Source organism: Canis lupus, chromosome 9 (genome assembly GCF_048164855.1).
Source record: "Canis lupus baileyi chromosome 9, mCanLup2.hap1, whole genome shotgun sequence".
Taxonomy (NCBI): domain Eukaryota; kingdom Metazoa; phylum Chordata; class Mammalia; order Carnivora; family Canidae; genus Canis; species Canis lupus.
Genome location: NC_132846.1, coordinates 63,402,803 through 63,425,344, shown reverse-complemented (window position 1 = coordinate 63,425,344; position 22,542 = coordinate 63,402,803). Strand labels below are relative to the sequence as shown.

The 22,542-nt window shown below is 39.0% G+C and overlaps 1 protein-coding gene across 3 annotated transcripts in view; it reads left to right on the top strand.

The window, feature by feature from the left end:
* RPS6KA5 (ribosomal protein S6 kinase A5) overlaps positions 1 to 22,542 on the top strand; it is a 171,402-nt gene that overhangs the window by 10,804 nt on the left and 138,056 nt on the right. The window contains exon 1 of one of the 3 annotated variants that reach the window (XM_072839686.1): positions 122 to 142. The exons of the other annotated variants lie outside the window; for them this stretch is intronic. The gene's annotated coding sequence lies outside the window, so the exon portion shown is untranslated. Of the gene's footprint in view, positions 1 to 121; positions 143 to 22,542 lie in introns of those variants that run through there. 3 annotated transcript variants of the gene reach the window in all.

Below are 22,542 nucleotides of genomic sequence, written 5' to 3'. Positions count from 1 at the left end.
CTTGGGACCTTAGTTACATGTACAAAAACCGTAAGAGTGATATCATATTCATTTACTCAAGGAGAAGGAGATCATGTGAAGGACCAGGGGCGGGGCTCATCTTAGAACTCACAGATGGTGAACCACGGATGATGCATATAAGGTGGGTAGAAAAGATAGGATCCAGTTTTATGTGGATCAAAGCAAGTTTGAGATGTCTTCAACATATCCTAATGAACGTATATGGGAACAGTACTCAGGGATGATGGAAGTATGCCATGTGCCACCTACTAGGTGTTTTCATCAACTCATTTAATCCAGGCAACAACCTTATGAAGTGAGAATTATTATTACTCCAGTTTTATAGATGGGATCTGAGTCTTAGAGAGGTTCTATGACTTTTTCAGGATCACCGGGAAGTAAGGAGAAGAACTAGTTTTGAAACACAGGCAGTCTGGTCCAAGGCCCATCTGAACCACTGTGCTTTAATTCATTAGTGGCGTATGGGTCTGAAGCTTGGAAAAGATGTCTGTGCTGCGGGTAATGATCCTAGCATCATTGGCATTTGGCAGACATTGAGAGCCCAGGTGGAGGTGAGATCATCTTGGGAGAGATTGTAGAATGCAGAGAGGAAAAGGACTCAGAACTGAGCCCTGAAAAATTCTAAAATGTAGTAGAGGATATGTAGAGAAGGATTTGCTGTGAAGGGACACCAAAGGGAAACACCCACAGGAAAAACCAGGAGAGAACCTAGGAGTGCCATGGCTTGTGGAAGCCCAGGAGAAACAGAGTTTCTAGGGTGTGTGTCAGATCCAACTGGTTGGCTAACCACCTTATCTAGAGCAACTGGTGGCGAGCTGGTGGGATAAGCCAGAATGGAACAGGATGAGGAACGGGTGTAAGGGAAATAACTTTGAGAGACTTGGTTCTGGAGGAGATTAAAGACAGATTTAGCTAGAAATGGGGGATTCGAGATGGGTATTTTTTTTGTTGTTTTAAGATGAGTAGTGCTAGAACATGCTAGATACCACTAGTCTGAATCAGCTACAGTGAAAGAGAGTGAAAGTACACCAGCAAGGGGGGATAGCTGATGGCAGGAAGGTCCCTGAAAGGAGGGGGGACATGAAGTGGGGGCAGAGATTGGCCTCTGATAAGAGAATGCCACGGCTTCTAGTATAATAAAAGGGAAGAGGGAGAGGATACAGGTGCATTTGTAGATTTGGTGGCAGGAAGATACGGGAGTTTTGAACTCTTTTTTTTTTTTTCGTCTCTGAATTGTGAAGCAAAGGCAATTCTTTTTTCAAGGAGAGAAAAATAACTTCATTGTTCCAAAAAAAATTGTTATTCTGGTCTTTTAAAAATTCTTAGATATAGAAAAACAAAAAAAGTTGACACAGTGTACATGCTATAAGATGAAAGTTTACGGAATGTTGTAGAACAGCTTACAGAGAAGAGGTTTTCAGGCAGAGCCATTGAAATGCTTCTGTGCTTTCACAGAGGTCAGTTCTCTGAACATGTTCTCTGGATCATGCCAAAATTCTTAGTAAGCATAATGTTCTTTTTCTTCTTTTTGAAGTGTTTTATATTTAGTTCAGTTCTTCTAAGTTAAATTTATTTGGTACACGTATTGGAAAAAAAGGCTGTTTGTTACTGCTTCACAAGCATTTGTTTTCCTGTTGACTCAGTTTTCACATTGGCCCAATCATGTAATCCCAAATCAGTTGGATAAGTAAATATTGCTGTTTTATACACTAAAAGTACAGTGAGTCTTCAAGGTAAGTGACCCCAGCAATAAGAGAAAAGTGGGAAGCATTGTTTTAAAGTACACAGATATTAAATATAACTTTGTTCTGCCTCCAGTAGAATGCTGTCCAGAGACATGGTTTGAGGCCCAACCACAAATCTAAACAGCTTCAGAATAGCTTACCACCTGGCAGTTAAAAGGAACCTGATGTGCTAGCTATTTAGCTTATTTTCCAGCCCAAATACATTCCCTGGAGTTAGGCTAATTGGACCCTGCAGACAGGGGTTAAAGATTTTAGAATCCACAGTTATGTGTGTGCTGTCAATACTATGCCGGACACCCCCTTTAGAGCTTATCTGATAAATTGTTTTAGAAGTAATTTATTTCCACCCTGACAAAAAGAAAAAAAGAACTAAAATAGCAGAGGAAGATTTGTTTCTCACTGCATACAATTGTCACCTTTTGACTGAAACTAAAATTAATCCAAGAAGCTTATGTTTTTGTAATGTTGAGGAAGAAAAGGCAGGATTTCATAAGAAAAGTTATTTCATAACTTTATTAGGCTGGTCTCAGCAAATTAGATGCTAAATACACATTTCCTAGTTGGTGTATTAAAAATAAATCCAAGCATATTAAATAAAGAAGATTGAGTCAGATTGTGCTCTCACACCTCCTTTTGCAATCTTCACTTCCTCGGAGAGCTTACTCCATTTTTTTTTTCCTGCCTTTCCTTCATCCTCAAACTCTCCTTCCCACGAATACATTTGAATCGTCTTGTTAAAAAAAAAAAAAAATCTTTGGTGGCCCTCTAGTTTTTGCTATCATTCTCCTTTACACCAATTATTGAGAGGAGTTTATACAGCTGTTTCTACTTCTTTATCTCCCGTTCACTCTTTGATGTGCAGTCACATCAGACTCCGTCTCAATCTCTCCAGCATAACGGTTCCCTCTAAAGTCCCTGAGGTCTCCCCATATTCCTGATCCAGTGGAAACGTCTCTGTTTTCCTTAACCTCTTTCAGAGCCGTCAGTGCTCAAGTGTTGGTCCTGCCTTCCCTTTGCCCAGGGACGCCGTGCCCTTCTTCCCGGTTCTTCTTCACTGGCTGCCCCATCTCCCTTTTTGCCTGGCCTCCATCCCTCTGCATGGCTCGTAAATGTTTGTAATCCATCGTCAGCCCTCTTTTCTTCTAAGTCCACATGCCCTTCCTGGGAAATCAGACATCATCATGGCTTGAACTACTGTCCAAGTCTGATTTCAGCTTAGCTCTCTTCATTGAGCTTCTGATCAGTTACTTCCAACTGCCTGCTGAGCATAAACCATGTGGGTAGCCACAGGTACCTTCCACTCTCAAGGTGAGTAACGCTTCTTCCTCCAACTTCTCATTTTTTATTTAGCAGCACTGTCATTCTCCATCCTGCCAGGACCCTAGCTAGAAACATCCGGGACTGCCTCCCCTGCCTCGCATTCTCCCTACCCACCCATTTGCCCTTCCTGTGGTGTCAGTTGATAACTCTGAAATACGTCCTTCATCTGTTTCTTGCTCACCGTTGCCACTACCACAGTCTTAGATCAGCGTCTAACCTAATGGTGGTAACTATCGTTTATTGAGCTTTGTTAGATCTGCCAAGCATTTTGTGTCTCACTGAATTCTCATAACACACCCGTGTGGTTAGTATTGTCTCTGACACCTTCAGTGCACAAGCTTCTCTCCTGCCTGCCTCACTGTAGAGTGCAGCTGGGACAAACAATTCTGTGTGGGCTTCAACTCATTTCAGTTTGATGGTGTCTGATTTCAAATATGTGTGCTGCACATTTTTCACTTTCTGCCCCAGGACTTCGATTCCTGCTCTAAGGTTTAGGATCCTAGTGGTTGCTGGCTCAGCAGGCACAAGTGCATATCCCAGAAGTGTACAGAGTGAATGTCCCACGGGGGCAACCTTCAGCTAAAGGGGGATGGAAGCTGATAGTAAATGCTTCTCTGTGTTGAACTGGGAGTGGAAGGTTCTGAGGGCCATTCCGTACATTCCTCAAAAGGTCCCAATTAGATTGAATTGATAATGCATCTTTGTCAATACATTGGCTTTTCCTTCTTCCCTCTTTCACTCTCCTGAGTTATTCCTCACTCCTCACTGGAACTCCCTTCCAGATAAATCACATGCACATGAGGCCCAGCTAAGATAGTACCTCAAGTGGCTCTAGGAAGCATACTTCATATGGGGTATTGGAGTGGGTCACTCACTGGTGAGATTACAGCAGGGGCATCATTGCTGGTGGTAACCCCTGGCATGTGTGACAGAACAATTACCAAGACACTCACCTGCAAGGCATTGGAATTGGCAATGAATGGAAGCATAGAATTGGGTGATGCCATAGCTCTGTGACTTGAGTGGTTTGGGGACGGTGGTAATTATAAAAGGACTCTGAAGTTGACTGAGTCATTTTACCTTTGGAAACTTTGAAAACAAGAGCATGACAGATGTAGGCCAGCCAGCTGTCAGTGCAGGGTATACTGTGAAAAGATCCTCTGTGGCAGCATTTGAAAAGATTGTTATTGCCTGCAACGATAGGACAGATGATACTAAAGAAGCGGGCCTGGAATTTAATCTTGAGTGTGGAAGAGCCGTGTATCTTCTTTGGTGGGTTTGTCCTGTGTCAACTGAGCTAAACTGAGAATTACGTTTCCCAGAACTCCTCTCAGGGTTCTGGGTTAACACTGGCCACAAGAGATATTTTGAGCAAGATTCAAAGGCAGAAGTGAGGCAGCAGCCGTATTTCTTTTACATGTGAAGGTTGGTACTAGGCACTGTTGCAGCTCCCACACGTCATTGCCAATCTGCTGTGTCATATTGTTGGCAAGCAGCTTTAACCAGGCCTGCAGCTCTTTTAGCTCCTGTTAGATCACCTCCACCAACTTCTTAGAATCCTTGGTCAGGATGTGCAGCCTTTCCCTAGGTTACCTGTCTCATCACAGTTGGAGGCGTGAAGGTACTAAGAGATTCTTATTTGTCTTCATAGCTTGTCCTTGAGATTGCATTTTATCCTTGCTCTTTCCCACTTCATGTCCACCTTTCCTTCCCATTTGCCCACCCTGCTCTCTTCAGACTGAGCCCCAGTTGCAGAAGCAGCAATATCATATAGATGATTTAACTTTCATGCCTGTGTCGGATCAAACCCCTACATAAGTCCCTTATTCTATGTTGTTCATAGTAGTTCTGCTTCTTCTGTATACCCTCAACAGGTGTTTAGGGCCAAAGTCAACACCCTCATATGGAAAGAGATCTCTGGTGGGAACATCTGAGTGGATGTTCTGGGTGGATGAACCTGACAATATTGGACTCCTGAATTTCTCTGATCCTCTGGATAGGCTAAGGCCTTGTTAGAACAGGACAGACAGCATTTCCTTGTTTGGAGACCATGCAAAGATCTGGTGCTTGTCCTGCCCTCTACAATTGTTGCCTCTAGAACAACTAGAGGCAGCCCTAGCATAATCTAATCAGGGATATTCTTGTTCTGAGAGGAAATACTCAAATATTCCTAGGACCTAGATAATATGTACCAGGAGGAGTATGTTGGGGAGTGGATCTTGAAGATATGGGGCCAGGAGTGGTCAGATAATGAGGCTGCATGGGGGAGATCTTATTAACGTGGGAGCACTATTCATAACTCAGGATTTAATATCCTAGTAACCTCATCCTAATATACTGTGGGGATAGTTTCTTGAAGCTTGGACATGAATATGACCTACAGCAAATTAGATAAATATGCAAGAACGGCTTTGGCAGACTCTCAAGGTCAGAAGTCATAGAGAAGAAAGAATATTAAAAATGATTTATTGTATGAGACTAGAGAACATACTATCTGATCATGTTCCTTAGGCAGATCCAAAGAAAACACTTAACAAGGTAATGCAGAATGCCTTGGTGAGGGGAAACAGGCTGGGGTTGATAGGAGATGTTTCCATGGAACTGGATTCCCAGGTGTCCATAGAAATGATAGGATTCTGGAATCAGAGAGGCCAGATGGTGGTACTTATCAGGGGCAAGGTGGATGTAATTATCATGATGGGCTGGAGTGGCCTTCAGGGTGCTCTGACCCACAGACATCTGTGGCAATGGCTAACAGATCATGGGGCCATCAAAGATGGACAACAGACCAGGATATTAACTTGTTTAAGACCTTCATCTCTGAGGGATCTGAGCCTTCAGTTGCCTTGCCCTTGGACTGTGGTTACTTCACATGCCTCTTCAGCATTATTTATTAGGCACGAAGCGACAACAAACACCCTAGTGAATTCCTTGGGTTCAAGATAAGCTCCTCCCTGTCACCATTATGTAGTAGTGATGCTAGCTCCTCCTTGAAAGACTCTGTGACCAATTAATTTTTTTCTAGCTTCATTTGAGATATAATTGGCATATAACATTGTATAAGTTTAAAGTGTACAATGGGGTGATTTGATACACATGTATTCAGTGACCTCCATGGAAGGGAATCTGAGCTGTAGTCTGTGGGGTTGCCTCTGAAGCACAGCCTCACATAATCTTTAACTCTTTCATGTGGGCCCAACAGTGGCTTGTCTCAAGTATGCTTACTGCCCCTCTTTTCCTTTCTGCTCCAGGGCTTCTCCAGGACCACCGAGCAGGAGATAGAAGGAGGAGGGCTCAGAGGCTTGTTCAGCCTGGAAGCACCTACAAGTTAATGTTCTTCTTGGGGCAACCCTTAACTAGAGCAGGAGCCAATGGAGAAATTCTCTCCTTGTCTTTGCACAGACAATTCAAACAGCTTTCTAATAATTTTCAGAGAGTCTGGCAAGATTGGGCTCCAGGTGCCCACAGCAATGAGCATCTGAATAAGGTATCCTCGTATTGGCTCATGTTCCTTTCCAGTTTCACCCTCCATGGTCCTCTCCTTTTCCTGCCAATTAAATTGTCTCTATACAAGTCCTTTTGTGATACTTTCCTTTGGGAAGAATTCAGGTTCAGACAAGTACAATTGTTACTTGTGTGTGTACGTGTGTGTGTGTGTGCATGCGTCTCCGTTTACCCATCCATCCATCCATCCATCCATCCATCCATTCAACCACAGATTACAAATAAGAGGCTTGGTGGTAGAAATGTTGCTTAGCACAATCTTAGTAACTGGTAGAGATTGAGTTCATCTGAAGCCAGAACACATGCTCTTCTTCCTTGATTTTACTGCCTCCCCAGCTTTAAAGATGAAATCAGTAGACCTTAGCTTGTCTTTCGAAGTCCTTTGTGATCTGATCCTACCTGCCTGTCCTCAGGGGTGGTTCATAGTTCACTGGTCTGCAAGTTGTAACGTGAACATGCTCATTCCTTTCCCTCATTTCTTTCCTTTTCCTGAGGCTTATTGTGGGGGAGATGTACCCCTCACAGCCTATTTGGAAAAAGTGTACTTTTTCTATTTCTTTTCTGAGTTCAACTCTTGTTGCGTTTCTTTTTTCGGTTGTTTGTTTGCTCATTTCTGTTCTTAGTTTTTGTATTTCTGTTTCAGGATTTTTTTTCATATCACAAATGCTTGTTTGAAGATTTTAAATTAAATTTGGAATGTTGTGCTACCATCTTCAGCTTTGTGGCTTTTCAGAAGGAGAGAGAGGGATTTATCAGCTAAAATGTTTTTATCAGCATTTTCTGATTTTCACAGTAGTTTTTCTGTGTCTATGACCTGCTTTTTTTGTGTATCTGGTTATCCCCTATTGAAGAGTTCTATAGCACCCTTCTCTATGCACTTTCTTTTCTGGTGTTGCGGAGTGTGTGGGGGGGAAGGTGGTGTTAGGGACATGTCTTGTTTTTCTTTCATTTCTGTGGCATCCTTTATTCTTTTCTTATTCCCTTCTTTTTCTTCATTTCCATATTCCCCTGGATACATCTCCTTCCATCTGATTTTCCCTCAGAAGCTGTGCTTCTCAGAGGTTGCCATTTCTGTCCAGTCTGGCTGACCCCTGAGCTGCTTTCCTAGTTAGTGTTTTAAAGTACCAGTCCTGGTCTGTGTGTAGTCTTTTGGCTTTTATTTTGGACACTTTCTGGGCATGATTTTTTTTCTTGCTTTGCCTAAGTCCTCAGTGCTCCTCCATTCTTCTCAATGTGTCTTAGGTGTCCCTCCCTGTCTCCAAATCTGCAGACTTGGCTGTGGGGGTGGTGGGAGCTCCGTGGGAATTTGGTCTGTTTTTCTATTACGGGTCATTTGAAGGTTGCGTTATTCCTTAATCCTGCCGAAGGCATGGGTCGTATGTGGCTTTATTTCCTCTCTTTGTTGGTTTTATGGTAGTTTTGTTTCTTTTCTTTTTTTTTTTTTTTTTTGAGGGTGAATAGAAAGATTTGAAATCAGGAAGCCTTTATAATATTCCTCTAACCCAAAATTTCTCTGTACTTTGAAACATTCAGCTCAGACTTTACATTCTTTTCTTCTTTGAAGTCTCCCCTATAGTTTTCCAGTTTCCATGCTCAGATATATGCTACTTCTTTGTGTTCTTAACTACTTTCACTGCTAATAATTATATTTTTTATATTTCTTTATAATTCTATATTTGTGTTTCTTCTCCCCCCATCAAATTGTGAATGTCTCTAAACAGCAAACCACATTTCTTTGTTGTGTTACCATAGTAGGTACTTACTAAATAGATTAATTTACTAAAGGCAGAATAGAAACAATCAGTTGATGAATGCCAACCTTATCAGCTGTGAATAATATGAATATTTAAAAATCATATTGATCTTCAGTTTTAAAATTTGAATGTACCATTTAAGTAGAAAATTTGAATAATGATCAGCTTTGTATTATATTACTACCAAAGTTGAAGATACCAAAAGTACAACTTTCTCCCATAGAGCTTATAATGCTAATTGATGAAGTCAAAAAAATTGCAGTGACTTTCCTCTATGTCTTTTCTTACACCTAATATTGTTTGCTAGTTAAAAATCAAGAATCTGAAATGATTCATGGTTTGTTCTTTTTTCAAACACTTATCTGTGAAAAAGTTTGGCAAAATTAATGTTTTAATGGAACATTTTAATGTATAAATGTCTTCCTACCATTTTCTATATAAGACTGTTTTATGTGCTACATGGCTAAAGTTCCATACTTATGAAAAAGACAAACTTGGGTTCTTAAATGTACAATGATCAATTGCCTGATTAACTTTGGGCATAGGTGTACCAGAATCCCATCTTGAGGTCAGTTACTGCTACTTTGTAGCACCTTGCCTATGTCTGGCCTGTGCTTTTTCTATTAACTGGTTTTGGAACAAAGAATTTCACAGTAAAGAATTTAAGGAAACTGGATATGTGAAAATTCAGGCCCTTTACATAATAATTTTTTTAAAGATTTTATTTATTTATTCATGAGAGACATAGAGAGAGAGGCAGAGACACAGGCAGAGGGAGATGCAGGCTCCAGGCAGGGAGCCCGACGTGGGACTCGATCCCGGGTCTCCAGGATCATGCCCTGGGCTGAAGGTGGTGCCAAACTGCCGAGCCACCAGGGCTGCCCATACATAATAATTATTAAGCATTCTTATTGATAGACTTTTTTTTTCTACCCAACTCATCATAATATAAACATTTTTTTTTTTAAAGATGTCAATTTCAGACTAAGGAATCCATTTAATCCATTTGTCACAATACTCCATTGGGTTTTGTGGGCCATGATTATTAGACACAAAAATTAGACAAAAATTTGGAAGATTAATCAAGAGATACATAAAACTTTATTGTAGTTCATGGGATGAGAAACAAGACTTCAGAATTCCTTGCAGAAAGATATTGTTAAAAATAGCAAGCATTAGTCAACATTGTGTTGCATTGATTTAGTGATGTACAGGTCAGAAGGGAAATTTGTTTCTGTAAATGAATTTGTTCAGAAAATAGATTTGTAGTCTGAAATTAATAAGGAAAAAGAGAAAAGCGAACAGAAGGGATAGTCATCTGATATTTGCGTGCCATAAGTAATAGGCATTCTTTTCAATATTTTTTTGAAAGGCCATTTCCTTAGTTTTACTAGTTGTCAGAAAAAATTTTGAACTCTACCATTCTGTATTTTAACTATTTTTGCTCTATTCAAAAGAAATACCAAGTAATCCACATGAAGCTAGAATTGTGGAGTAATTTCTTTGGAAACACTTTAATTTCAGGTGGACATGACAAGAAGACCTTTGACCCTACTATTTTTATCAGGGTCCCTTGTGAGCCGTTCAGACATGGGAACAAATCACTCTTTTGAGGCCGTGCATGAGATTTACTATATACTACTAACCAGTTGTGTTTGCTGTTATTAGTAGTTTCACTCAGGCAGGTGCTTGAGCCTATGTATTCTCATTAACTGATCAAGTGCCCTGTGCAGTAAACTGCTGTCACTGTCTTTGTGGTGCAGAAGATGAGACTAAGGTTAAGGGGTTTCTTTGCTTGAGTTTACACACATTGCAAGTGGCAAAACTGGGTATGAATACCGATATTTGGACTCTAGAAACAGCTCTAGACCTAATGTTTTTTTCCATGACTCATTTCTCACCCTGCCTGAGAAGAACATACCTTGATTTATTCATTTGTTTATTTTCAAGTTGGGGGTGGTGCAAGGTCTGTGGTGGTGAAGAGTGAGGGTGGCAAGCCAAGGAAGAAAAGCTGCTTTTGTATCTTTAGACATTTGTCAGTTCTCATTACTTTTTTTGTTTTGGTTTGTTTTTTTTAAGAGGTCACTTTTAAAAGCATGGATCTTTTCTGATGGCTATAATGAGTGAATACTCATAAACCTACCAATTAGTATTATCTAATCTCAGTATTTTGTGATGTTGAGCTCATGTCAGTTTTTCAGGAAACAAAGCATTGTTAATTCAGTGGAGGCCTCTGTACTTCTCCTTGATCCTATTCTCTTTGTCTACCTTTCCAGAAGTAACCACTATCCTGAATTTAGTTTTGGTCATCCTAGTTACGCTTCTCTATTTCTATAGCATTAGGTATATGTCCATAAATTACAGTACATAATGATGTTTTACATGTCTTTCCCTTTACATAAATGATGTTATGTTATATACACATGTTAATTACCCATAGGCATGTCCTTATTACCTATATCATCCACATCCTTCTTTGCTAACATTATAAGTGAGAGTTGTTGTATGGACATTTTATAACAGTTTATTTTCACTGCTGAATGGTTATATAAATGATTTATCTGTTGTCCTGTTGATGAACATTTAGGTTTTTAATTTTTTGCTAAAGTAATGTTGACTATTGTATATGTCTTCACATTCATATGTGCAAAAGTTTATCTATGGTATTTGCTTATGAATGGAATCACTGAGTTGGAGGTATGCACACCTTCAACTTTAGTACCAAATTACTTTTGAAATTAATAGTACCAGTTCGCATCGCTACCAGTTTGACACAGGAATTGATTTTACTTTATTTGCCAACTCTTGATATTATTGGGTTTTCCCCTCCCTCCCTCCCTTCCTTCCTTCCTTCCTTCCTTCTTTTCTTTCTTTTCTTTCTTTCTTTCTTTCAAGATTTTATTTATTTATTCATGAGAGACGCAGAGAGAGGGAGAGGCAGAGACACAGGTAGTAAGAGAAGCAGGCTCCCTGCAAGGACACCCATGCGGGACTCGATCCCGGATCCCTGGAATGCTCCCTGAGCTGAAGGCAGACACTCAACTGCTGAGCCATCCAGGCATCCCTATTATTGGATTTTTAATTTTTATTGATTTGATGGAAGTAAAGCAGTCTCTCTTTTTGAGTTAGCAACTCCCTGAAATTGATAGGTTTAATAGGTTTATTGACCATTTGGTTTTCCTCTTTTGTGAAAGTGTTGGTTCTTGTCACTTGCCCCCTTAAAAACTGGGTTTTCTGTTGGATTGTCTTTGTATAAAAATAGTTCTTTTTAAAAAAAATTTCATTTATTCACTCATGAGAGACACAGGCAGAGGGAGAAGCAGGCCCCACTCAGGGAGCCTGATGTGGGACTTGATCCTGGGACTCCAGGATCACACCCCAGGCCAAAGGCAGGTGCTAAACTGCTGAGCCACCCAGGGATCCGCATAAAAATAGTTCTTTATGCTGCATGTCTTGTGGTTACATGTCTTGTATCCCTAAACTTTAACTTTTTTTCTTCCATATTTTTATTTAAATTCCAGATAGTTAACATACAGTGTGATATTAGTTCTGATGAGTACGGGGTATTGTATATAAGTGATGAATCACTAAATCCTACACATGAAACAGATATTCCTAACTTTCTTACAGAGTATTCTTGATATAATTTAACCTTTTCTTTTTAAAAAATTTCTATGAAAAACATTTATTGTGCTGTGTTTTGATAGCAGTGCTGAAGATGTGTTGCTCCCATACTCAGTGGCCCTAGACTGCTGTGCCTTTTAGAGCTACTCTGTTTACTTTTTATAGTATTTCTTTTTTCTTCCTTTATTTCTTATTTCTATTCTTTTTTAAAAATTAAAAAAAATTATTTTTATTTTTTTAAAATTTTATTTATTTATTTATTCATGAGAGACAGAGAGAGAGAGAGAGAGAGAGAGAGAGAGAGAAAGAGGCAGAGACACAGGCAGAGGGAGAAGCAGGCTTCATGCAGAGAGCCTGATGTGGTACTCGTACTCGATCCCAGGACTCCAGGATCATGCCCTGGGCCGAAGGCAGGCGTTAAACCGCTGAACCACCCAGGGATCCCCAGGTTCTTTTTCTTTTTCTTTTTTTTTAGGTTTTATTTATGTATTTATTTGACAGAGAGAGAGAGTATAAGCAGGAGGAGCAGCCAAGGGAGAGGGAGAAGCAGACTCCCTGCTAAGGATGCAGGGCTCCATTCCAGGACCCCAGGATCACAACCTGAGCCTAAGGCAGATGCTCAACTGACTGAGCCACCCAGGCACCCCTCTTGTTTCCATTCTTGATGCTTGCCGTGTTTTCATTGCTGCTTCTCTGCCGTCTGATTTTAGATAAAATTATCTGGGTGAGGCTCTAAGGATTAATGTTGTCTTCTGTGAAGCGAATGTGCTATGATGAGCCAATTTCCTCAAATCTCGGAGGCCCATCTTTCTCAGTTGGGGGCTTGTATTTGAACTCTGGGTGTTAGATTTGCTGAACTTCCAGATTAGTGTGAACATTGATGCCCTATCAGTAGTGAAGATAAGCTTTTGATACTGGCATGTGTTATTGTAAAACCAACATCAAAGTTATTTTTAAAAATTATAAATCACGGCTTTCCTAAGTTGCTTTTTTTCTTTTGGGTTTCTGAGTGTTACTGGATCAGTAACGAAGTCTTTCTGATTTTATGCGTTTGGTTGGGACCCTTCAACTCTGCTTAACAAAAGCTAGTTGAATTTGTCCGCTCAATAGACTTTTCTGTATGTTTTGTTTTGGGCCTCATGGTATCATATGGCCATCCTTCTGCAAGGGAAGCTGTGAAATTGAGTATTTAGCTTCCGGACCTCTCTAGGCAAGGAAAGAGGTGGTGGAGACTTGTGTTGTTGGCTTGGCCAACATGTGGTGTCTGCCATAAAGAGTACTCAACAAAATAATCCATGTAGATATTTTGTCAAATAACACTACAAGGCTTATACCAAAACAAAATCCTGACCCTCCTGACATTCTATTCCCAGTTTCTACTCTCTTCTACTACAGTTTACTAACCATAAATGACATTTAAAAGCTCTGAATCCTCAAATTTAGACCTTCGTTTCTTTGCCCATCTATGATAGTGGAGTGACATTACAATTTTGGTTAAATTCATATTCAACCCATAATATATGGTTAAATAAATATTCATTGCTGAGCTAAGTGTTTTATGTTTTTGTTTCCTTCATTATATAAAAAATTTTTTTCATGGCGTTAAATTATCCCAATCTTTTCATTTATTTAATTTTCTTTGAGTCTCTGAGTGTTGCCACATGGTTTTAACAACTCTGTAAAATACTTGTCAGTATGATTTTCTGTAGATGAGATAACCCATAAGTTTTACTTTTTTTTTTTTTTTTTTTTGATGACATTCCTTCTGGAAATTTCTGTCCTTTTCCATTAGGATTTGTTGCTTTCTCTGGGACTGCATAATGGGATTTTACTTCACCACCATTTTGGGAATGATGCACTTATTCCTGTTTTCTGGATCCTGTGGGTTTCTTTTTCCTAAAGATTTTTCAAATCTGAAAATGTCTTCATTATGTTCTCATTTGTTGTGATACATTGGATTGGTACAGAATTCTAGATTGAATTGTTACTCAAAAGTTTGAGGCATGTTTCATTATCTTCTAGTTTCTAAGGATTCTGATGAGAAGTTTGATGCATTCTGATTCCCAGTACTTTGTATATGATTTTTTTTTTTTAATTTTAGTCCGGTTTTAGGATTTTCTCTTTATCCCTAGTTTGGAATTTTGGAATTTCACACTTACACCGAAATAAAATTTCACATTTACATGTGGGTACTATATTTTTTTATTCGTTATGCTAAGCACTGAGTGTACCCCTTAAAGCTCAGTTCTGGGAGTATTTTTTGAATTATAGATTTGATAATTTCTTCTTCTTGGCTCTTTTATTCACACTTTCTAGAATTCTGTGAGATGTTAAGTTTCCAAGATTATTCTATCACATTCTTACTTTTCTTTCCTATTGTTCATCTCTTTCAATTTTTTACTTTATCTTTGGCCTATTTCTTTTACTTTATCATCCAGATTTTAAAAAGACACCCCCCCCCCAGATTTTAAAAATTTCTAAGCACTTACTTTTTAATTTATTCTTTTTTTTTTTTTTTTTTAAAGTAGGTTCCACACCCAGCATAGGTCCCAACTCATGACTCTGATATCAAGTCCTGAGCTGAGATCAGGAGTTGGCTGCCTAACTGACTGAGCCACCCAGGTGCCCCTTCTTTTTCTTTTGTTAAGATTTTTATTTTTAAGTAATCTCTATCCCAACTTGGGGCTCAAACTCACAATCCCGAGATCAAGAGTCATATGCTCTACCAACTGAGCCAACCAATGCCTCATCAATTTATTTCTTTTTAATTATACCCCATTTCTGTTTTATGGTTAAAATATATTTCTTTATGGATATGAATTATACTTTCTATAATGTTTTATTTTTCTTTTACCTTGAGTTACCACTCTTTCTTCTGATTTCCCTTTTTTCTTATTTATTTTGATGTCTTATAATGTTAGGTATTTTTCTCAATTACCTTGTGATTCTTTTTTTTTTTTTTTTTAATTTTTTTTTTTTTTATGATAGTCACAGAGAGAGAGAGAGAGAGGCAGAGACACAGGCAGAGGGAGAAGCAGGCTCCATGCACCGGGAGCCTGATGTGGGATTCGATCCTGGGTCTCCAGGATCGCGCCCTGGGCCAAAGGCAGGCGCCAAACCGCTGCGCCACCCAGGGATCCCTACCTTGTGATTCTTGACTGGTAACCTGAGTAAGACACTAAACCTCTGGTTAGAAATTCTGTGTGAAGGATACTTGCCTTGCTAGATTGAGGCTTATATGGTAGAGCTTTCGTGTTGGGAACCCCACATTGTCACTATCAATAAGGCTCTTATGCAGGATTGTCATTCTCCCAAGAAGGATCTTCCAGACTATTATTTGAGGAGCACTAGCCTGGCCCTCTGCTTTTGGAGCCAACAGGGGATATGTGGACTTCTATTTAGATATTTGTTTTTGGTCTCCTGCCTCATCCTTGCCCCTTGCTATATCTGATAACCCCAAATCTGGTTCTTTTCCTCTCCAGATTTTTAATCTTGTGTCATGTGAATGTGGGGACCTGGAGAATAAAACTTGAAAGGCTTTCAGTCATCTTTTGTTTTCCTATTTCACTTCCCTCCTCCCAGTCAGTCCTCTGCTGTCTAAGGTTACCTATGCTTCCATATCCCCAGCTTTGTTACCCCAGGGGTAATTTAGCTTGCTCACGTGAATAGCTCCCTCTACAGGCATTTTGACTCGATCTTCCTCCCCTCTGCTCATTTACCATTCTTCTTTTTTCTTTTTTTAGAAAAATATTTTATTTATTTATTTGAGACAGAGAGAGAGAGAGAGAGCATGAGCCGGAGAGAGGGTCAGAGGGAGAGAAGCGGACGCCCCCCTGAGCAGGAAGCCTGACATGGGGCTCGATCCCAGGACCCTGAAATCCCAGCCTGAGCCAAAGTCAGACACTTAACTACTGAGCCACGCAGGCACCCTACCATTCTTTCAAATGTTTTCCATCCTCACACCTTGTAGGATTATAGAATTCTTTGGGCATTATTAATTGTAGAGTGTGTTTCTGTTTCTTGTTTACCTTGTTTGGGAGCAGTTTTTTTGAAGGACTAGGATATAGAAAGGTCTGGATTGTAACCTACACAGTGAGACTCTAAGCCCCTACTGTTCTGGAATGCTATGTGTAATTAGAAGTAGTTAAATATTTGTAGAATAAATGTTTCAAAGTGTATTCGGGGTTTTAATTTTTTAATTAGGATGAGATTTTTATAGGTATGCTTTTGCTTAGTTGTCGCCCAGTTGCTACCCTTTCTAATTTGAAATCTTAATATCTTTTTATTCTCCATTTTGGGGAGTCGATTTCAATATCATAAGTAAGGGCAGCTTAGCAAAGTGGAAAACCCTTCTTTTTGTATATTTTAATTTTTTTAAAGGATTTATTTATTTTATAGAATGCGAGGTTGAGGGGAGGGGCACAGGGAGAAGGAGAAAGATTCTAAGCAGACTCCCTGCTGAGCATGGAGTGCCATGTGGAGCCTGATCCCACAACTCCAAGCCTGGCCAAAATGGCTAGGGTCATGATTTTGGCAAGATCATGACCCTAGCCAAAATCAAGAGTTGGGCACTTAACTGATTGAGCCACCAGGAGCCCCCGGAAAGCCCTTTTTAAAAACTAGTATGTTTTTCATCTTCATTTTAATAGCTATTGAAACGGAAGGCAATAATTAAGCAAATAACAGGAAGGCAGAATTGAATTTTTTATGTAACTTCCCACAAAGAGTTTTTGGGTATTCAATTTTTAATTATTGTAATATTCCTTTAAAGCTCCCTTTTGCAGGTACATAGCAAAGAAAGAAAAAATCTCTCTGTGGTTAATCTTCTTTCATCATGGATGTCCTTGACTTATAAAAAATGTTTATGCTTATAAACTTATTATCGTCTAGATATTATAGATACTTTTTAAAAAATAGTTTTATTTATATATTTATTCATGAGAGAACAGAGAGAGACAAAGACACAGGCAGACAGAGAAGCAGGCCTCCTGTGGGGAGCCTGATGTGGGACTCGATCCCAGGACCCTGGGATTACGCCCAGAGCCAAAGGCAGATTCTCACATGCTGAGCCACCCAAGCATTCCTTGTAGATACTTTAGAAGTTGCCTGTTTATCTTCCTGATACACAGCCCAAATTAAGAACTACTGCAAATCCAAAATTAAATATCTTCTTTTGCGTTTACCACCCTTTCAGCTGTGCTGATATATAAGTTAAACAAGTAATTAATAACATCTATATATATATGTAGATAAATACCTCTGGGTATATAAATGTAAGCTTATGTGTGTGTGTGTGTGTGTGTGTGTGTGTATATATATATATATATATTAGTGGTTCTCTTTATTAAAACTTATGTAATTCTCTCCGGAAGTGTATTATGGATACAATTATCTTCCACAATTTAAAGCTGGCAATAGGCTTGCTTTGGTAATCGCTAAATTTGTTTAAGGGGAAATCTGATTAAAGCATTTTAATTTCTATCATTTGGCCAACTAAAATATTACATGTATTTGACAGGCTTATTTGATTTACTGCTGTCATTTGAATATCATTAGATCACAATTTCTTTGGTTGTAGTATTGAATCAATTTTCAAATGCTAAGACGTACATTTTCTTATTGCTGTTAACAATTATTTAGCATACTTTAGTTTGTTTTTTTTTTTTTTCATACTTTAGTTTTAAGATGCAGTTTCTATATTAGGGATTTCTGGTTCTCCTGCTGGCAGGCAGGTCTATTTGTAGCTGGGTGGAGTGGTGTGACTAGTTCAGGCCAATGAAGTTGATCAGAGGTCACATGTAAGACTTCAGGCCTTGTGGAGTTTTTTTTTTTTAAGATTTTATTTATTCATGAGAGACACACACAGAGAGAGAGAGAGAGAGAGAGAGAGGCAGAGACACAGGCAGAAGGAGAAGCAGGCTTCATGCAGGGAGCCTGATGTGGAACTCGATCCTGGGTCTCCAGGATCACGCCCTGGACCGAAGGCAGTGCTAAACCACTGAGCCACCCAGGCTGCCTGGCCTTGTGGATTTAATTGCTAGTATGACACTTGTCAGAATGGCTAAAATTTAACAACAAATAAAACAATAAATGTTGGTGAGGATGCAGAAAAAGGGGGAATTTCCTTATACTGTTGGTGGGAATGTAAACTGGTGCAACAGCCACTCTGGAAAACAGTATGGAGGGTCCTCAAAAATTAAAAATAGAACTACCTTATGACCCAGTAATTGCACTATGGGATATTTACCGAAAGGATACAAATATACAGGTTCAAAGGAGCATTTGTACCCTGATGTTTATATAGCAGCATTATCAACAATAGCCAAACTGTGGAGAGAGCCCAAGTGCCCATTGACTGATGAAGGGATAAAGATGTGTATACACACACACAATGGAATACTACTCAGCCATCAGAAGAATGAAATCTTGCCATTTGCAACAGTGTAGATGGAGCTAGGGTGTATTGTGCTAAGTGAAATAAGTCAGAGAAAGACAAATACCCTATGATTTCACTCAAGTGGAATTTAAGAAACAAAACAGATGAAGAGGGATCCCTGGGTGGCGCAGCGGTTTGGCGCCTGCCTTTGGCCCAGGGCGCGATCCTGGAGACCTGGGATCGAATCCCACGTCAGGCTCCCGGTGCATGGAGCCTGCTTCTCCCTCTGCCTATGTCTCTGCCTCTCTCTCTCTCTCTCTGTGACTATCATAAATAAATAAAAATTAAAAAAAAATTTTAAAAAAAACAGATGAACATGAGGGAAGGGGGAAAAAAAAGACAGGGAAACAAACCATAAGAGACTCTTTACTATAGAGAACACACTGAGGGTTGCTGGAGGGGAGAAAGGTGGAGGATGGGCTAAATGGGTGATGGGCATTAAGGAAGGCACTTGTTGAGATGAGTCACTGAAATTTTGGGATATGTTACTGTAATATAATTTAGATGATTCTGAGTGATTAAACCTCCTGTAGGGAAAATCTTATATGAAGTTTTCAGAATTTTTTAAGACTACAAAGCTACAAAGAATATACTTTTTTTTTAAAAAAAAAACAAAAAGGATTATAACATTTAGCTTTCCATTGAGGGTCAGGTGGGGATGAATTGGAGGGTTTTTAACTTTTGAAACACCTAAGTTTTTAACTTTTGAAACACCTAAGTTTAAGAAACTCCCAGATCAAGCTGGAAACTTCCTAGTTGCCTTGAGGATTTTCGTGGGGGTTATAGAGGAGAGGGCTTCAGAAATGATACTTTAACCATGAGCAAGGATAGATCTTTTAGATTTGAAAGATAATGACAGTTGCTTGATTCTAAATCTCTACATATAATCCCTCCCCAAGACCCCCATAATATTAATTAGAAGCTGATATAAAACCACCTGTGACCCATATCATCAGCTTTTCTGGGAGATGAGGAATACCATACTCTTCAGATTATATCTAAGTAGGGGAGGAAAACCACACCAAATTCTGGCAGAGCTCTTACTACAGGAATCCTGTGGGGCATAGATAGAGTGGGAGAGGGCAGTCTTAAAAGAGTCTCTAAAAAAGAAGAGAGAGGCACAGAAAACTGAGGTGAAACACAGGCAAAAATCACCCTTAGAGAATGTCAACAGTGTGCCACAAAATGCTGATTCCCAACCTTGGGACTTGGTATCTTACAGCTTTTGGCCAAGGAAAAGCTTGAAAGCGAGCAGGATCAGAAGTGGCATTGTTAAAGAATTGTTTCTAGAGGAGAATAAATAAGGAAGATGTGAGCATCTTATGGATGTGGCCAGTGAAGAGAAAGAAAGAAAGAAAAGGAGAAAGTTACAGACCTTACAGAAACAAGATACCCACCTGTGCCTTCCTGTCACCCATTAAACAAAGTGAACCCCACTAAACTGATAGGCTCCTTTTATACCACTAGGAACCCTTACACCAAAGACCTAAAAATAGAAAAAAAGAAAAGAATACAAAAACTATTATAAAAAGAAAATAGAAAATGCAAATTAGAGATTCCAGCTGATGCAGCCTCTCCTAAGTTCAGCTGTTATGCAGAAGAAACACAGGAGTACAATCCTCCCAAATGAATAAATATCCTTAGAAAAGCACTAAGTGATGTTGAAGAAAATCAGATATTTAAAAACTAAATAAGAAATGGATGGGGTGGGGGAGCCTCCAAAAACTTAGCAATGAGAGTTGAACACATTTAGAAAAAAAAAAAAAAGAAGGAAAAGAATCATATCAGAATGAAGATTAAATAACAAAGACACCAAGGAAGAATAGATTCTAATGAAAATGAGTAAGGGGCATTGGAGAAAAGCAGATAAACAAATTGCTAAAAGTTAGATAAAGAAAGAAAGAAAAAAGGTCAGAGATAAGATAGTTGAAATGGAGGACAAAGAAGGTGTAGTATGTACAACTGGAGTTTTTAAAGAAGAAAAATAAACTGAGAAATGTAATTCCAAAAGTAAAAGACTTGAGTCTACACACTGAAATGACCAGTGGGTGATGGGAAAAATTGATGATATAATGATTGGCTCCCATAGTGATCAGCTCTAAGACATATCCTAGAACTACTATTAGACTTTAAAGATTAAACAGGTTCTCAGAGCTTTGGGCCAAAAGATCAAATAAATTGCACAGTGGTAGGATAATTAGCTGATACCAGACTTTTCAAAAGCAACATGCACAGCAAGGTAACTTGGAGCAACTTAAAAAAAAAAACAATTTAAGGAAAGGAAGTGCAAAACCAAGAATTATATTCAGCCAATTGCCTTCAGGATTGAGGCTATAGAAAAGGTTTTGAGTATGCAAGAACTCAGAGAATGCCCCACACAAGTGGTCTTCCTGCAGAATCTGCTGGACAGTGAGTTCCATCGAAACATACTGGGGAAAAGGACTGATGATGAGCCCATAATATTTATTTATAGAGTTGAGACTGAAACAAGATGGGACTGCACATAAAAGAACAGCATGTAAGCCTGAAATTACATTGTGTATATAACTCTCTGTAATTTATATTGCGTAAGAACCCTTAGAGCATAAGTATGTGTACATGTTTGTTCCCAATTTTAGATTCGATTTCCATTTTACTTAAGGTCACAGCAAAAATCAAGTTTTTCATGATGAAACACCCAGAAGCAGAACTAAGAAACCATGCAAACCATGTAAATATTCTCAAATTTAAGTGTTTATTTCCAAGCTAAAACGGTGGTGGGAAAGGGGTGTAGGATGTGACTCCTCAGATTGCCCATCCTCTTTTTCTGCTTCATCTTCCCCACCAAGTATCCTCTAGTTGCTGACATTCTGATATTTCTTGGATACAGGGAGGTGAGCATATAGGTGGTTTGGTGGGAAGTGGCTTAGTAATGGCCTGGCAGACCATCTAGAGACATGGATGTTGTTGGTATACCTCACATTCTGTGGGTCCAACATTATAACATGTGGGTTTCATCGTTACTCTTGTACTTATCATGTTTTTATTTTTCTGGGTGAGTTGGCCATATGCCTTTTGGTTCACTTCAGATAAACCAGTAAATAAGATTAAGGTCAAATAATTTCATATACAAATAATTTTCTACATTAGAAAATTGTAAACAAACTGAATGAGACATCTCTTACAGTATTTTGAAACACATATACCACATGTGTATATAGTATAAGTCCATGTACAACATAAGTCCATGTACAATATTAAGTATATATATACAAAAGATTTAAATATATATAAAATGGCATAAATATACATTTCCTAGCTCTGTACAGGAAAAGGCCTAGAAGACAAGATCTCCCAGTAGCAGTGCACACACCTGGCACTCAGATCTTGGCTCCTAATAACATTTACCCTTAAAAGGAATTAAGTCGGCTTGTAAGAGGAAGCAAAGAAATGCTAAAAAGGAAGGAAGGAAGAAAATAAATGAAGGGGTCATGTCAGGACATGGAAGCCAGCTTGAAGATGCTTCCACAGACCAAATCTGGGTTAATTTGTGCAGCAAAATATTAAGGACAGGAATGAATTTTAATGCACTGAAAAAAATGGTAATCCATGAGTAGTTTTCTCACAGTACAATGCTAACTGATAAACATAGAAGAAGTGGAAGCGGTAGAAAATTATTATTACAAAAAATTATTAAAAAAAATTATTATTTTGTATCCATATAAAAGATTGGTTTAGGCAAGAATCATCAATGGATGCTAAATCTAAGTGTGGGAGTGTGATGAGGAACAGGAAATATTAATGGCCTTATAGTGTCTCTCCACAAATTTATAGGGGGTAAATTAGTACCTATATACACAAAAACCCAGACAGCACCTTGACTGGGTGATCAAAACTACTTAGCCAGTAGAGCATGTGACTCTTGATCTCAGGGTTGTGAGTTCGAGCCCCACATAGGGTATGGAGCCTATTTAGTACAATAAATGAAGTAAGTAAATAAAAAATAAATCAGTAAAACCAACATCATCATTATGGGATAAATTGATATTTTGTATACTTTTGGTTGTGATAACTCTGAAAGGCACACATCACTTAGGTAGTACTCCAGCTGGTGACCTGAATTGTGAGCAGACTTCAGTCAAACAAAATTCTGTTTAAA